This window comes from Fukomys damarensis, unplaced genomic scaffold, assembly GCF_012274545.1.
Source record: "Fukomys damarensis isolate Sample0158 unplaced genomic scaffold, DMR_v1.0_HiC HiC_scaffold_31, whole genome shotgun sequence".
NCBI lineage: Eukaryota > Metazoa > Chordata > Mammalia > Rodentia > Bathyergidae > Fukomys > Fukomys damarensis.
The window spans coordinates 6,128,027-6,145,122 of record NW_022900943.1 but is presented as its reverse complement, the minus strand read 5'-3'; the positions used below and the strand labels follow the sequence as shown (position 1 = coordinate 6,145,122).

Genomic DNA, 17,096 nt, shown 5'->3' with positions numbered 1-17,096 from the left:
ACTCCTAACCTTCCCCAGGAAGGACTGCAAGTAGCCCTGTTTGGTCACGTACCAATTACCATGCCCAAAGGAAGAAAATTCTGTGTCACTTACCCAGTCTAGGGCCATTTTGAGAGACACATCATCAGAAAACCAGAATGTGGACAAGAAAATATAAAGAGAAGTCAAATAACTCTCCCAGTCCACATGTGTAAATACATATACATTTTTGAGAATAAGACCTTATGTATGTTATGCAACACAATTTTGGAGACACTTTACCATTACATGCATCCTTCTTACTAGTACACATCCACCTGCTACATTCTTTTTGGTGATGAGAACTTATATCATGGAACCTGTATGGCCCAAATCTAGTCTCACTCTGGGGTGCTAGGGGTTTAGGACTTCAACGTAGGAAACTGGGGAGAGCACAGTTTCGACTATTGCGTGTGCTTATTGCTCATTTTTAATACTGTATATCAAAAGCTGAAATCAGTGGGTATTTATTAATCACCATTTTGTAAGCAATGCATTCTGCAGGAAATTATTTCAAAAGCCCCATTCCTGCAGGGCTCATTTCTCTAACCCCACAGCACTGTGTTCTTCTGCTTTTAAAGAGCATATGTACAAAGTACACGGACTAAAAAAAAAAGTTACAGCATTTAAGTTAGTGGAATACTAGGAGTTGGGGAGACCCTCAAACAGAAAGTTAATGATTTGCGTATTTAAAACTGTTTAAATAACTACATTTAAGAGCTACTAGAATCATTCCAAAGGCAAGTAATATTACAATATCTGCAAATGTATGTTATTTAAAATTACTTTATGTGGAATAAACTCTCTGATATTAAGATTTTTAAAAAATGTGTCATTTGATCAAGCATATATAAAAATGCATTGAAATTTTTTTCCTTTTGCGTCTATTGAACATAGACATGTAAAAAAGATCAATTTTGACAGTTATCAAGATATTTGCACCATTTAAAGCTTGAGAACAGCTGTAATAATATTTTTCATTCTTACAACAGGACAAATAAGAATTTTTCATCTGTTTTCAAAATGGGTTAATGTTCTAAAAATTGAGTAATTCTTTATACTATACTATTTTTAATTATATTTTTATTTCTACAGTTTTAAACTTTTATTTTATTTCATAATTATTTTTCATACAGGAGCAGGTGATGGATGTTTACAAATGATCCATTCTTTGTATAAAGTACACCGACTTTACCACTGCCTGCCTATCCTACTTATCATTGTTGGCTATGTCTAGTAATCAAAATTGTCTTCTCCACATAATAGTAAAATCAGAATCCCAGATCCTGATGGTGGCCAGAAATATAGGGCAAAATAATGCTGCTTTGTCAAAGAAAAATATTTATGAGCAGGGCTGTGCAGTAAAAGACTAGAGATCATTTCACTTATGCTTAGTAATAGAACACTTACCATACTGCCCACATAGATAGGGAAATCCAAAGAAAGGTAGACAAATGCTTTTTTATATTCTAGAACCTTTGTAGTAGATCAACTATGAGTGACGAAGAAAGTGGGGTAGTGCAGGACCATTGAATGCAGTGTTCTGGGGCAGACGGGTTCTGAGTTCAAGTCAGAATCTGTCATCTTCTAGCTCTTTGACCAAGAAGAAATCATTCACCTTGAGTCTGCTTTCCAACACCTACAAAACGAAGTGATAGGGTTACCTGCCAGTCACCATGTGCCCTGCACTGAGAAAGCATAGTTAAAATAAACAAGACACAACAAATTAAATATGGACAAGATGATTAAAAATATGATGCAACAATATAAAATTGTACCAGGTGAGGTTTACTCTCCTCACGGGAGATATGAATGTTGTAAGAATTGAGAGAACATTTGCAACTGAGAGATCCTGACAATGCGAGGCCCAGTACTGTAATCAGAGCACAAATCAGGCAGTGGATGAAGAAAGGGCTTGGGATCAACAAGAGAAAATCGCGATGCAATGAATTGCCTTATGTGACTGTCTTGGCTTCCCATCAGCTTTTAGTTTACCTAAAACATTTCAGTGTTGAATGAAAGATGCCAGACACAAAAGATGATGTGCTGTGTGATTCCTTCCCTTAAAGTACACAAAAGGCAAAACTAAGCCATAGCATCCCACGTTGGCGGGGTCCACCTCTGTGGGAAGGGGGGAGACACAGAAGGGGAACAGAGGACATCGAGGGATTTTTCCTGATGCCACTCCTTGATGTGACTGTGGGCTGCATGGTTGCCTTTAGCTTCCTAAAATGTGTTGAGGGGCATTCTTATTTGTACACATTTCTATAAAAAGAACCTTCTACAGTAAAAAGCTCAAAATACATACACTTTCATTTTGAAAATTTTGAAAAAATAAAGATGAAGGGGAAAGTAAGAAAAACAAGTCACCTGTAATCCTGGAACACAGAAAAACTGCTCAGAGCATTTTACTGTGGGCGTTTTACACATAATTAAAATCAGCAGGCATGTATCAACTATTGTTTACCGAGCAAACATATCATAAGCACTTTCCTGTGTTTGAGAATATTGTTCTATAGCATGACTTGTGCATATACCACAGTTTTCTTTGTTACTCTTAGAACTTGACAACAGTGTTTCTATTTTCCATATATAAATATCTCCACAATGAACTTTGTATACCTCCTTAGGATTTGACCAAGATAAATTGCTATAAGTAAAAAAATTGTTCTGCACAGTTTTTCAATTTTCCTTCAATCGTTCGAGTTAATTCCCCTCAAGTCTCAATTTTGAGAATACCTCTTCAAATGTGGGCACTCTTTTCCTTAAACTTTTTTTGCTGTTTCTAATTTCTGAGTGGGAGCCGTGCTTTATGTTATTCTTGGTCACTGCTTCTTTATCCGGAGCGTGTCTTTCTAGCCCTGCCAGCTCTCTCCATTCCAGCATCCCAAGTCTTTGCTCTGCAGGATCCTGAGGTCCAAATGCAATATTTCATTCAGACTAAAATCTAAACTACTCAACTTGCTCTATGAATTTTGTTCCTTTTTGTCCACTTGCTCTTTTGGCATCTGAGCCCCATTTGTGTTTCTGTCTTGTGCCTTTAAACTTTGTTCCTGCTTTCAAAGCTTACACTGGCCAAATCTACTGTGGGTAAGACAGCAGCTCTGAGGTAGGAGACAAACCCAGCAGAAGGTGATGGAGCAAACCCGATTGCTATTCTCATTCTCCAGGATTCACTACACATAATTACACTAAATAATAATGAACATTCTTGATCTCGAAGCAGTGGGATTGGAATTTTAATAGGCTGAGCTCTCTCTAGTTCTTGTAGAGCATTTGACTCAGGAATGAACGTTGTCATTTCTTTATCCTCTAAATGTCTGTAAACAAACCTTTCTCAAAAAATGTTCTGCAGTAGTGTCCATTAGAAAAAAATAAATAAATAAATAAAGTGAAGTGTATTTTCAACCTAAATCGCCCGCAGTTCCCTCTTGCCGGGCTTTGGTCTTCCACTACTACGGTTGCGAGAAGGTTGCCTCGGATCTGTAATTGTGTCCTGTCTCCGAGAAGGATGACTTTCACATTCTCCATGTGGGAGGACACCCACTGATGAGGTCCGTGCTGGGACTGGCTCAGCCGTGCGGGGCCACAGAGGGGCCGATGTCCTTCCCTTTATTCGGAGTTTAAGTGTGCCCTGTGGCAAGCCTTAGTTCCTTCCCTCTGTTGACCCCGAACGTTTACCTTCAGTCCTTTTTTCTTTTGCTTACTCCATTGTTTTTTCTCTGCTGTGACTCGTGGTGGGCTTGGGGAACAATGTTGCAAGAGCATAGAGCTTTTGAGGGAAATGTAAATTGGAGGCGGCACTGCATGTCTGTTTTCTCATCGGAAAGCAGCATTTCAGAGAGCTGAACGGGCTGGCTGCAGTGCTGGACGAAGGCATGCTGAGTTCAGGAATATTCCCTGTTCCCAGGCCCTGCTTGTACCGAAATGGGACTTTCTGAAGAGGGGGCACTCTGGGAGGGAGGCAGACAGGGAGGGGAAAGGCATTTTCAGAAGCAGATGCTGCTGGCTTTGGAAGGGAAAGCTGCTCTCGTCGGAGTTCGGCAGCCTTGCAGACAATCCCCAGCTTTGGAGAGAGACAAACAAAAAACAGTCTCTTACTGCAGTGCATAAATGTAAGAGGCTTCTCTTAAGTGTGTGTGCAGGACTCTCCCGGGCTAAAATGTTACGCAGAGTTAAATTGAGGCATTGTTTAGGTTTTAATGAAGGCAACCAATTTTTAACAACAGAAGTTCTGTTGCGGACACACACACCCCCGCCCCAGCCCTCCACATTCAGTTCCTCTGCCCTGCACCTGCTTTCATTTTTGGCTTCTTGGCACTGATGTTCACAGAGACATCAGCTGGCAGAGGCAAACTGCTAAGAGCTCCCCTGCAATGCAGCGCTGCGAATACCAGCCATTTATCCACCGGTGCATGCCAGCTTAGCGTAAGGTCCCCCTTTCTCCCTCCAACCCCAGCCCCCTTCGACCCCCGTTTTACTTCCAAGCGACAGTAAATGATCCAGATCCAGCAGTGCTCTGGCCCTTTGACTGTCCATTAAGTGTGGCCGCATCTCTTTGCTGCATCTCTTTGCTGCAATTATGATATTTTGATCCAAAGAGTGTTGCAGAAAATTTAGACGACAATACTATTTCCTCTATTCAGTAAAGAGCTATTGGCCCACAGGCTCACTTCTGTCTCCTCAGCAGATGGTGGGATAGTTTCTGGAGGTCTCTTTCACTTGAAGCAGTCTTTTTGTTTTTGTTGCTTATTGAGAACCAGTTGCCCCAAATTCATTGAATAAAGACATGCACTTTTCAGTTTTCGCTGGGCCCCAAGAGATAAACAGTGACTTAGAGCTGGGGGCTGATGGACAAGCTGGAAAGGCAGAGGGGCTGTCGGAAGTTAAGTATTCAGTGCAAGCCTTTGCAGTTTCAAAAACGGTGGCTTTAAGTTCCCATTCCCACAACAATTCAGGCTGTATACTGAGGAAGTGTGAGAAATCTGTGAGAAATTCGACATATATTTATTTTTCTTGGAAATTAGAGAATATCTTCACAGTGTACACTCTGAAGGGCTTTTGTTTTGTTTTGTTGTGTTTTTAATGATCTAAACCATCTGGGGAGTTGATAAAGAATGTGATTTTCACAAGCTGAGCTAGCAAAGCCTATTGCTAAATCCCAAACCTTTATCCAGCCTACAGATAAAGCCAGGGTGGGAGAGCTTCCCTTCTAGTTCTGAAATACTAAGATCCCACGTATGCCAAATGCATTAGTATCTGGGTGGTAGAAAAATAGAGAACTGACTCAGGGAGCCTGGCGCAAAGATTCAGAAATGCACGTTACTATTTTTGTTATTGTTTTTAAATTTGTGGAGGCCACAGACTTTTTTTTTTTTTTTTAGTCTTTTTTGATGAAGGAACAGGAATTGGCCCTTGCAGTTCTTTCTCCAGTGTGTGCTTCTCAGATGTGGATCGCCCAGCGTCTCTTACTAGACTGTGTTCCCACTCGGGAAGCCCGGGGCAGAAGAGCCTCGGTGGCAGCAGCCATCTTGCAGTAACCGTGGCCTTCCAGGAGAATGTGTGCCTTCTTGGAGCTTTTGACAAATTTCTAGTTAGACCACTCTGGGTGTGCATTCAGCATGTAGTCTAGCCAGGTGAGTAAGAAGGAGAAACTGGGAAATGTGATCTCCCAGAACTGACCACTGACTCCTTGTGTAGCTGTCTCATGGGGTTGTGACCCAACCTTCTCTTTCTCCGGATCACAATTATTTCTCTTCCACTTCTCTTCTACAAGGTACAAAAAATCACCCTGGAAAGAGCTCATAAACATCTCTGACCGGAAACCTGACTGTTTCCAAGGCTTGATCATCAATTACTGTTCTCTGTGAGATAGCTGGGTATGCTAATCCATCCATCAGTTGCTGCTACACAATATCTCCACTTGCTTCGGGTATCTTATTCAAGCTTGGGCAAACTGTGTCAGAGAGGTCATCTTAATATTTCTGAATAAGATGTTTTTAAAAGTCAGGATTCTGTTAAATGTTCTGGGTGTCACCTTTCTACTGGGTGGAGCTGGACGTAACTCCTACTCCGAAGACTGAAGGACAGGTCACCCCGAACAAAGGCAGGAAGCTGGATGTGGTGGGAATTGTGAAAAGAAACTCACCAGAAATGATCACAGGGAACAGAGGCCATGTACAATAATGCTTACTTTCATGGCTGTTTTCTTATTCCCCAAGCCAGGGAGCTCACTCCACACAGTAGCTCCGCTGTGTTTCCAGTTGTGAAGGAGCAGTATAATATGAGCATAGACCGTGGAACATCAGAATGGAGCCCTACGCCTAGACCAACTTCTCTCCTTCTGAAACTTGGCTTCCTCAGCTCCGAAGCGGACCTGAAACTATACTGACCCTGGATGAGTCTTGTTGCTAAAAACGAATTACCTTTATAAACTTTAGATGGTGGCATACATGTCTGTTATGATAGCTATTATTTGGATTAGAATGCTTTGTGACCACATGGTTCCACACAAGAGTCAGCTGCAGTGTGTTGTTTATATCAGAGATGTCTTGGTGATGCCTTCCCGAATCTGACCTTCTTCCTCTCTTCCCTAATTCAGAATGGCACCATTCAGATAGTTGCATCAACCTGGACACTTCCTTCTCCCTCACTTCCCACATTCTACCCCAAATTCCACTGATATATAACTTCTTTAAGCCAGAAGAATTTAGACCAATCTACTGTACACAATTCTGATTTGAAAAATGAACAAATATAATTTTCAAGCTTACTTGTTTATTCATACCTCACTTGACTTCAAAGAAAGAAGCCAAGGAATTCATAAATTTACCAAATAACATGTCAGAAGTAGGTGGTAAATAAAAGGGTAGAAGTAATGGTGGGTTCCTGAAGTGAAACCCTGAGGGAGACAAATCCAAAGGGCATGACCAGGAGTCCTTTCAGGGATGGGTCCAAATGTAACATGAAATTTCATCAGACGCAAGTGTGCTGTGTCAGTGAGATGAAATGAAAGATACCATCTAAGAGAAACACGTGGATCCTAGATACAGTACCAGACATTTCTTAAGACATTTCCTAAACATGATCTACTGTCAAATGTAATGAGCACTGTTTCTAGGGGTATCATTATAGAACACATGCAGCATTTCATGGGCCATTTCTTTAAATATTGTTGTACTTGACACTGAAGAAATTTAAATTATGCAAACTAGGTGTTGCTGTCAAGGACTAAGAAAACTAAAGTTATAGCAGGCAGAGCTGTGTCACTTACTCAGACAAGTTGAGTGAGAGAGAAAGGTGCCATGGAGCAGAGAGGAGGAAGTTTTCAGTCCTACTGAGAAGGCCCAGGGAGAGATAGCATCTGACTTCCTTTTTGATCAAGTATTCATCAGCTGCCAACACTGTGGTGGGAAAAATAATAGGATTACAGTGAGGAGAAGGAAGTCTCCAGGAGCATTTCAGTGAGGAGGACTCTCACTTACTGGTGAGTCAGGGCCCCAGCTGGAGTGTGAGCCTTCTGTAACAGGGCCCTTGCTGTCCACAGGCATCTGGAAAGAGTATGGAATCTGACCACCGGCTGCTTCAAGCTACCAGAGGCCTTGGGACAGGAAGCAGACAAGAAACAGTTTTCTAGGCATGCCTGGAGCTGTCTTAACTTGGGACGGGGGGAGGGATGACTAAACTGGGACTAGACCATGACGCAGGTATTTGGCACATGGGAAGGCCATATATACTGTAAATATTGTTGAACACTAATTGAAGTAACATGCGACGGACTAGACAAAAAAAACATCTTTTCCAAAAAGCAAACAATATATAAGGAGAGGAGCAGAGTCACAGACCATCAGGCCCAAAGGGTCAGCACTGACAGAAAGAAACCCTTTGCCACTGCCTACCTGGATCAAGTTCTGTTTTCATGTACTATATACTGCATAGAAGCCACATTTCTCCGCTGGTCAGCACTCCACTGAGGACAGAAGCTTACGCTATTTACAACTGATTGCTGGGCACTGAGGAGGAAGAGCGGAATATGCAGTCATGGTCCCACGAGGGTGACGCTTCAAAGCGTCAGGGAGAGAAGTGCTCTCACAGGACAGAGACACGATGTTCAATACGAGGTAGCCTTTGATAGCTGAGGAGTGCACAGGGTAGACAGTCGCTTAGAGAACGAATTAAAGGAGAAATCACTGGATCAGGAGGGCTGGAGGAAGATTTTCTAAAAATTGAGATCTAAGAACAGGAAGAATGTAGATCGGCAGAACATCAGCAGAGCATGGCCCATCAAAAGCAAAGATTATACAAGGTTAGAAAAGAGAATCTGCAGAGTAACTTGCTCGTGTGAGGAACCACAAAAGTAACCATGAATGCAGTACCAAAATATATTCATTGATATTCTCTCTCTCTCTCTCTCTCTCTCTCTCTGTCTCCACATACACACACTGAAAAATATTCTTGGGAAATCATAAACTTTTGAGAAACTTAACAGAAAGAAATAATAAGAAAGAGAACTGTCCATCTTCATAAAAAGTATCCACCTAAATATCTGCCTGTATACATTCCTTCAGAGACACAAATATTACAGAAAGAAAACCATTCCAAATAATAATCTAGGAAAAACATCACAATTTATACCAAATATGGCAGTGCTGGTGAGATAAAGCAGTGATTATCAGGAAGATGAACACGAAAAATGTCACATTATTTTATTAAATACAAACATGAATGGCAGTGCTACATTCTAGACTAAATCAAAGTTTTAGTTAAAAATGAAATCTAGTACTGCTTTCCATTTTTTCTTTGAATATATTTCAATATATTCACTGAAAAAATTGGCATTTCCCTCTATTCTGTGGTAGATGAAAACTATGCCGCAACTGCTTACAATTTTCGCCCCAAGTCCACCAAAGGGGGAGTGTCCTGCATGGCAGATGACAGAACTAGCACTGGGTTCAGTGCCCTAAGTCACCGTCAGCCTGGTATGCAGGTCCAAGGATATAGACTTTTTTAAAAAGGCCTCTTTGGAGGTGTTGATGAAAATCTGGTTAACATGCTGCCTACCCAAACTATAAAATTAATTAATTAAGAAAGGGGGCCCCGTCTATCACTGGCATGGAGCAAGACAAGAGGGAGAAATATTAATCTTTCTATTAAAATTGTACTTTTCTTTCCTCTGCTTGCTTCCCAACTGTCCTTTAATTAGAGCTATTTACATTGCCTGAAGGAGAATGTGGATTGTAATCACAGGAATGCAAAAAGAAAGGCACAATTCCTGATGCATTTTGGTTTCTGAACTAGGCTCTGGAGATTCATAAGGAAAGGGCTGGCTGCGAGCGAGCGGGCCCTGAACTGGAAGAGAGCAGAGAGAGGAGAGGGAGAGGGAGAGGGAGAGGGAGCGGGGAGCCCTCCTTCCTGGAGTGTTCTCCTGGGATGCAGGCCAGGGCCAGGAGGCCCCGTGTCAGGTATCCAGTAAGTCCTGCTAATGTGGTGCAGAACAAAATGAAACACTGAGCAAAATGACGGGAACACGCTGTCTGCTGTCAGCAGCGTGGGGAAGAAGGGTTCGACTCTGCCTGGTGACATTATGGAGCTCTGCAAAAGTTAGTGCTGGAGTGGAGTGTTAATGAGTGCGATTCTCCACGAGACAGAGAATGTCAGGAAAGCCTTTTGGATGTGTGAGGGAGTCAGTATTAGAGTGGATGCAGGCAATTTTTGATAGACTGAGCAAAGCAGAGCCCAAAAGAAAAATGATATTGTGTATGTAGTCCTTTTTAATTCAATTCTCTACCACGTTGAAAGACACAAGCAATGTGTAGTATTATTACGGAGAATAATGATGATCCCATTCTTCATGAACTTTTGTGGGTGACAGAAGGTCCCTAGTTGAGGTGGCGTTAGTGGCTTTTCATTCCTGCTCTTTTCCCTTCTCCCCTTGCTACCCACCCTGATTTGACATTTGTACAAGCTGCTGGATTTTCAGACTTGTTCTCTGCCTGCAGTGGCTCAGCTGGGTACACGAGCTGTCAAGGTGTCCTGTGCTTCCTAGTTCTGGAGGCATGGGGAGAAGGCTCCACTCTGTGGTCCACTGTACCAGTGACTCAGTGGTAACAAATGGAGAAACTTCAGGACACGCAGAACTAGACAAGAGGAGAGTTTTAGAAGCTAAAGGGGACCATAGAGAGAATCAAATCTTCTGTTTTTACAAACTATTAAGACTATGGACCGAAGTGGTTAGAAAATTGGTCCTAATGTGGAAGTTTCTAAGGATCAAGAGTGAAAGATGGGGATCGAACTCCTGTCACCCTTGTTCAAGGCCCATCCAGGAAATGAGAGAAGGGTTCTGCTTCCACCGTTAGGATAGATTTTGTGGGACTATGCCACCTTGTACTTTATTTTCTCTAGTTTACTTTTCCAAATGAAGTAAAGATCATAATCTCATGTACTAACTATTGGACAGCCTTAACTTATTTTCCTTGAGTTTATAAAACACTACACCAGGGAGTGATTTAGGCACTGGGTGGGACTCAAATGAAATGAAATCAGATTATAATGAAATTACATTATATGTCATATTGAAAATCATCCAGGAAAAGGAAGGATCATCCCTTCTCATTTCCATACACGTGGTGAGGACCGTGAGCGTGCTGACCAAAGAATTAAGGAAATGTCCAATGATCTGTTTTTAGAAAGCATGGGTACAGAAAGTCAAGATTCAAAACAATAAGTGACTTGGAAGACCCTATTTAGAATTTTGAGGAACATGTCCAAAATCCAAATGAATATAACTATAGGGAAAGAACCTTCAGTATTATTAATACAAAAATGATGCCGGCCAAAAATATGAATAAAGTTGAGTTAATCTTGCCTGATTTATGATGTGATGTTCTAGAGAAGGGATATACCAGACAATTTGGAACTGGGACAAAAAAATATCATTGCTGGGAACTGAGACTAAATTTCCAGAAAACTGTGGAAGAGGAAGAGGCAATTCAAAACAAGGGCAATAGCACAACTTTGACTTTTGAGAACTAACATACCTGGAAGGCAATGGGGGCACTGTGAGCAAAGATTATATTGGGGAGACAACAGCTGGAATAAAAAGTTATCAACAATCCTAAAAACACAAAGAGGAAAGGACAACAAGATAAATTTTAAAGGACAAACTTTTAAGAATCTTTGAAACATTTTAAAGCAGTTATTATGTGATTAAAAACAAATGGTAGGATGGCTAGTGGCTGAAGATGTTTCCAAACATCAGTTGGAACCCTGAAATTTCTAACTGAGAGAAAAAGGTAACATTATAATTGCGATGTTCTATGTATTAATCAAGACATGAGCCAATATACCAGCCTCTCAACAATGCTGATTATGTTGTTCCAGTTGCACCCCCTTGCTTGCCAGGGTGCAGCAGTATTTGGAGTGCCTGACTCTGCCCTCAGCCATCTCCTCACTGAGGCAGGGCTCTGGGGCCCAGGGCTGCTCTCATGTACAGCCTGTGCCTTGTCTTCTAGATCATTCTCTCAGTGCGGAGGGCCTTAGGACTTCTTCTCCACAGTGCCAGAGTCCACTTCCTCACCATTCTGGGCTCTCCTTTTAGCTTTCTCTTAAATATGAATATGAATAGCATGAAATATGCCAACTGGGTTTGCTGGAGTGAAGGAGCAGCAGTCAGCTGCAGCTTCTTTGTGTGAAGGAGGGAAACAGACAACTCTCTGAGCACTGGTTACGGTGTCCCCAGGTGCAAGGGCATCTACCATACAGGGTGGAGCCCTAAATGAGCCATGGACCGGGTCCCACCCTCAAGCCACCATGTTATTCTATAGAACTCTACTAGACCTGGGTCCTGTAAATGGGGACCCGGGCTTCCAGATCATTCTGTAGTATTCTGTGATTCAAGGCTGGAAGTCAGGGCAATATCTTTGTTAAATGTTGTTAGCCAGGTGTACATATTCAAAATATTTAGACAAGTGGTGCGCAGTCTCACCGCAAGCAAACTTCTATACTTAGACCTATTAATGGCCCCTCCTAGACTCTGTGAGATCTCTGCAATCCAAGACTATAGATCATTTCTCCAGTGCCTTTTATCCTGTCTGACAAATGCTTCATACTTCTCTGGGGACTCAAATCAAACTGAAATAAAAAATGCAAAGATACATATTTCCAACAGCTAGAATTTTCAGTCTGTCCCATTTCCCTGACAGAGATCCATAGTATTTTGAACTTGGAACCTACCATCTCTGGCGAATGCATCACTCTGACTTTGCTGCCTGTGGTTTGGACACTGCGTGGGTCCCTGCAGGACCTCCTGAAGCACATGGTAAAAATCTCGAAGGCAAGGCAGTTTGAGATCTTCTTAGCTGTTTTTTTCCCAGGGAAGGAAATCAACACGGGTGCTAGAACTTTTCATATATTCTGGACACTACATGTTTCAGGAAAAACTTGTTATTTCTTTTATTACATTTTAAGAGAATGATAATAATATACTATCAATATAGAGTTTGTACACTTTACTAAAGAAAAGGGACTCTCCCCAAACGCTCCTATATTTTCTATTGAGTTACCTCTCCCCCACACTGCTTTCTCTCAACAGAAGTTTCAAGGACCTTAATTCGGTTGCCATTCTTTTTAATAAAGCCACACCCAACTTCCCTAAGGATATGAAGCACTTATAATATGCACTTCGGATAATCTTGTACATATGTCCCAGTTCCACAAAAGTGTGATTCTGCATTTTCAAATTTACTTTGAGAAATAGTAATGGCATTTTTCTCTCTCATTCTTACTACTTTGGCATGTCACCACATTTCAGCAAATGGTGAATTTCAGCTATTTCTTTAACATCGTAATAATTATCAGCAAATTAACACACCAGGAACACATTTACATTTTTATTGTCAATTATAATGTGTTTATGGAACAGAGACTTTTTTTGTATTGTATTTGTTCTCATGAGCTGTCAGAGATAGTTTTAAAACTCCCTTCCATAAAACTACATTCCTACAACATTTGCCTAAAGAAAGCCTCACTTAAATTAAGAAATGATGACAGGCCATTTAAAAGAACTCCATAAATTTGTTTGGAATTCTTGTTTGCTAATGATTTAGGAAAATTCCAAGGTTTGCTCAATATATATGGTGAACACTTAAATTAAAATGTTGTATTATAGTAAAGGACACATTGCTATTCATTCCCCTCAAAAATACCTCCCCTCCCCTCACACATACTGATCTTATCATCCTTGCTACTTTCTGAAGCAACTCTGGAAGTCTTCTTTCATAAGGGTCTTTCTGAGGTGTGATAAATTTGTAGTGAGTACTGCTACTGAACATCATCCTGGCCAGGCAGGCTCACAAGGACAGTAATGTGTCCTCATACACCTTATTAACCAGATCTGGCACTGCGAGACTTCCAGTTCCTCCCCAAAGTTAAAACAACATGAAAGACAGATGTTTTGCATCAACTCAGGGCATCGAAGCAGCTATCACACTGCAACTAAAGACAGCTACCAAGGGGTACTAGCACTGCTTTAGAAAGGGGCAGGAATGGTGGGTAAGTGTGTTTAAAGCAAGGGAGAAAATTTTGAGAGTGAGTCATGACAGTGTGTCTTCTACTATGATAATTCTTTTTATTTATATCTTCACCAAACCTCAGTTTCCGTAACAGTAAGTGGAGTAGTCACATTGACCACATAGAATTGCTGTGGGCATTAGCAATGCCATGTAATATGTGTGGCATCTACTTGGTAAACAGTGTGGCCTCCTTCCATTTCCATCTCTTCTGGCATTAGATGTTCCTCTGGGTTTGATTTTAGGCCTAGAGTTAAAGGATTAAACTTTGGGTCCCCAAAGCCATTTCTCATACCTAAATTGATTCTCTGGCAACTAGTTTGGCTATTCAGTTACTAGTATGGAAAAGGAAGTGCTTTTTCTTCTGCATATTATTTATCACTTTTATGCTATGTTCAAAAAGAAGAAAAACATTTCTTTCTTTTCTATAACAGATGGGAATCGCAATTAGAGACGAAGATAATCCCAACCCTGAATAGCAGGCCAATCCTACCGTGTGCAGAACTGAGTGAGGATGGTCTGGATGTTGCGACCAGCATGTGCTGGCTGAAGCCACCCCTTCTATGAGACACAGACTCTCCAGGTGTTCACCTGGTGGAACAGACAAAGAAATATTGTTGCACACTGATTTCTCTTTGCTTTGCACATTTAATAAGTCATAACACCTAGATGCCATCCCTCTCACACACATACTACTTAAAATAGCTCCAGCGTAGCACTAAGACTGCATAATGATGGACACCTCCCCATTCAGTCTTCAGGATTAAAGGGAACACCTCGAAGGACACAATATTTCCAGGGTGGTAGTGTATTGGTATCTGAATTTAGCAATGGCACTAAGTTTCTAAAGAGACTTTCTGATTACGAGTTCATGTGAAAAGAGGTCCCTTGAAATGCATCACTTTCTTTTATAAAAATTCCACATCATATCAAAGTGAAATTATAGGCATTATATAAGTGCAGGGTTCTGAGACTCTTAACCTGGAATTATTTTATTTTGTATTGATCACAAATAAAGGATAAAGATAATGTTTGAAATTTACATGCATGATACTTTACTTACTTACTTAATATTTGACATCGATCCAATAGAAGAATATCATTGCTATTTTGCATCTTCCCATTTCTCTATAGGTTCTTAAAGCCAGAGAGAAGTTCGCATTTTGTATCTTTTGGAAATGTACTATTTAAAAAAAAATGTGACCCTATTTTTTTACCTATATAATCTTCATTTTCACATATATTACTGATTAAATGGATAATTTGTCTTTACTGATGTCCTAAAACTCTCTAGATCTTTATGCAGAAATAAGAAAATATAAGGTGGTTTCTCTTTTTCTTTCTCCAGCTTAGGTGATACATCATTGGTCAAAAATTTTTGTACACATTTGACACATACAACAAGGTTCCATTTTCTTTTTTTGTAATGAGAACAATTAAGATTTACCCTTTCAACACATTTCAAATATAAAATATAGTTTTTAAAAGCCCTAGTCATAGTGCTCTAGCATCAGAACTTCCGAACGCATTCATCTAGCGTAAGTGACACGTTGTACCATTTGACTGATTTCTCCCTGTTCCTCTTCCTCTCCAGACCCTGACAGCTACCATTCTGCTCGCAGTTCCGATAGATTTGAGTGTTGGATTTGCACCTAACTGAGATCATGTAGTATTTGTCTTTCTATGTCTCTCTTACTCCGCTTAGCATACGTCCTCTGAGTACATTCATGTTGTCACAAATGTGGCATGAGAGGCTTTCCTTTTTCCTTAAGGATGAAAAATATTTTGTTTATATAGAGATAAATATTATACTTTCCTGGTCTCCTGGTAGACATTTGTGTTGTTTCCGTGTCCTGACTGCTGTGAACATGAGGCTGTAGGTATCTTTCGACATGCTGATTTTGTTATACATACCCAATAGTGAGATTGCTGGATCGTGACAGTTTTATTCTTAATTTTGGGGGGAGTTTCTATACAGTGTTTTATAATAGCAGTACCAATTTACATTCTCCTCAGCAGAATACAGGGGAGTCTTTTGTCCGCGTTCCAAGTAACATTTATCTTTAGTCTTTAAAGTAATGGCCAATCTAAAAGATGAGTGGTGGAAGCTGGCTCACCCAAATGAGAGACTACAATAAGCAATACTGTAACTATAAGTAATATCAGTAATAATGTGTCCCTGGTTTTACTAGACTTGGAAAAAATCAAAATGTTCTGAATCTTCAATTGACCGGACCAAAGCAAACAGAACTTTTTCTCGTATTTCTTACCCCATGTATTTCTGAAATACTTCTCAAGAAATTAATCCTTATTCTTTGAGTTTTACATTGCTCCTTGCCCATAAGACTGAATGCTCTGAATCACGGCTATCGTACTGAGTGTTCAGTCTTGCCGTCCTTGTTTCTTGTACAGTAACAGAATGTCTTTTAAATCACCTCCACTGCTTATCCACAAAGGTGGCATTCTTTTGGATCTCCACAAGGGCAAGTTTTCAGAGCTCCATCATCAAATATTGATGTAATCCCCAAAGGATAGGCCCACTAATCTTGAATAAGCCCACGTAGAGAGTTTTAACGATATAGACCATATTAGAGTTCATACGTGGGAATGAAGTGAACACATGTCTCCACACCCTTCTACTATGTTGAATGTAATGCTATAGCAAGAAAAATACTTACAGGGCTGCAGATTCAGCTCAGTGCACCGTACCTGCCTTGCAAGCACAAGGTCCCAAGTTCCATGCCCAGTACAAAAAAGAAAAAAAAAAAAGAATAACACAGCTCCTAAAAATAATAAACTTATGAGGTTAGTTATCTAAATTTGTATTTAAAAATAAAGTCATTTTTAGAATGTAACTTACAATTTAAAGCCCATCCTTTACCTGCTGGCTTCTTCAGCCTGAGTCACACCATGAAATGCTTGACCCCTTGGAGGCCTGTCTGCTCTTTCAGAGGAGATGTGGCAGGGAGCTCAGGCCGTCATTTCTAGGTATGGAGACCACTCCACTACATGTGTTTAAAGGTACTGCTTGCCTCCCTGTGATAAAAGGCACTTTGGAGCAAGCTCTCCCTTTAGAGAGCTGGATACCTTTGAAATCTATGATCATCACAAGGGTAAGATTTTGCTTTTTCACCATGTAACCTGTTTGGTTATTTAGCTATAATTCTGTCCCTTTATATTCAATGTCCTCTCTCTCTTTTTTCAACAGAGTTAAGAAATTCTGGTCATATGAGCAAGTTGGATGCATTCTTATTTGAACTAGTGTTAGGTTAGGAATTTAAAAGTATGGCGTTGAAACAGAGACATTTCTAAGCAATCTAGAGGGTAATAGATCTAGTGGGGTAGCAGGTAAATTATGTCCCACAGGTCAAATGGTCTTGTTACCCATTTTTGTAAATAAAGTTTTATTGCAACAGAGCCGTTCCCATTCACACATGCTATCTATGGAGACTTTTGTGCTATAATTGCAGAGGTAAAGTCTTGGTACACAGACCATATGGACCACAAAGGTCA

General features: G+C 40.6%; 1 long non-coding RNA gene across 2 annotated transcripts; it reads right to left on the bottom strand.

Annotated features, from left to right (window-relative positions):
* Positions 1-1,175: 1,175 nt before the first annotated feature.
* LOC104866772 lies at positions 1,176-16,353 on the bottom strand. Of its 2 annotated transcripts, XR_781546.1 has the most exons (5): positions 16,262-16,353; positions 14,077-14,174; positions 12,250-12,436; positions 7,292-7,421; positions 1,176-1,657 (listed from the first exon to the last, which is right to left on the bottom strand). It is a non-coding gene; the product is annotated as an uncharacterized LOC104866772 (long non-coding RNA). The 2 variants fall into 2 exon arrangements; XR_781547.1 differs by lacking the exon at positions 12,250-12,436.
* Between the last annotated feature and the right edge of the window lie 743 nt (positions 16,354-17,096).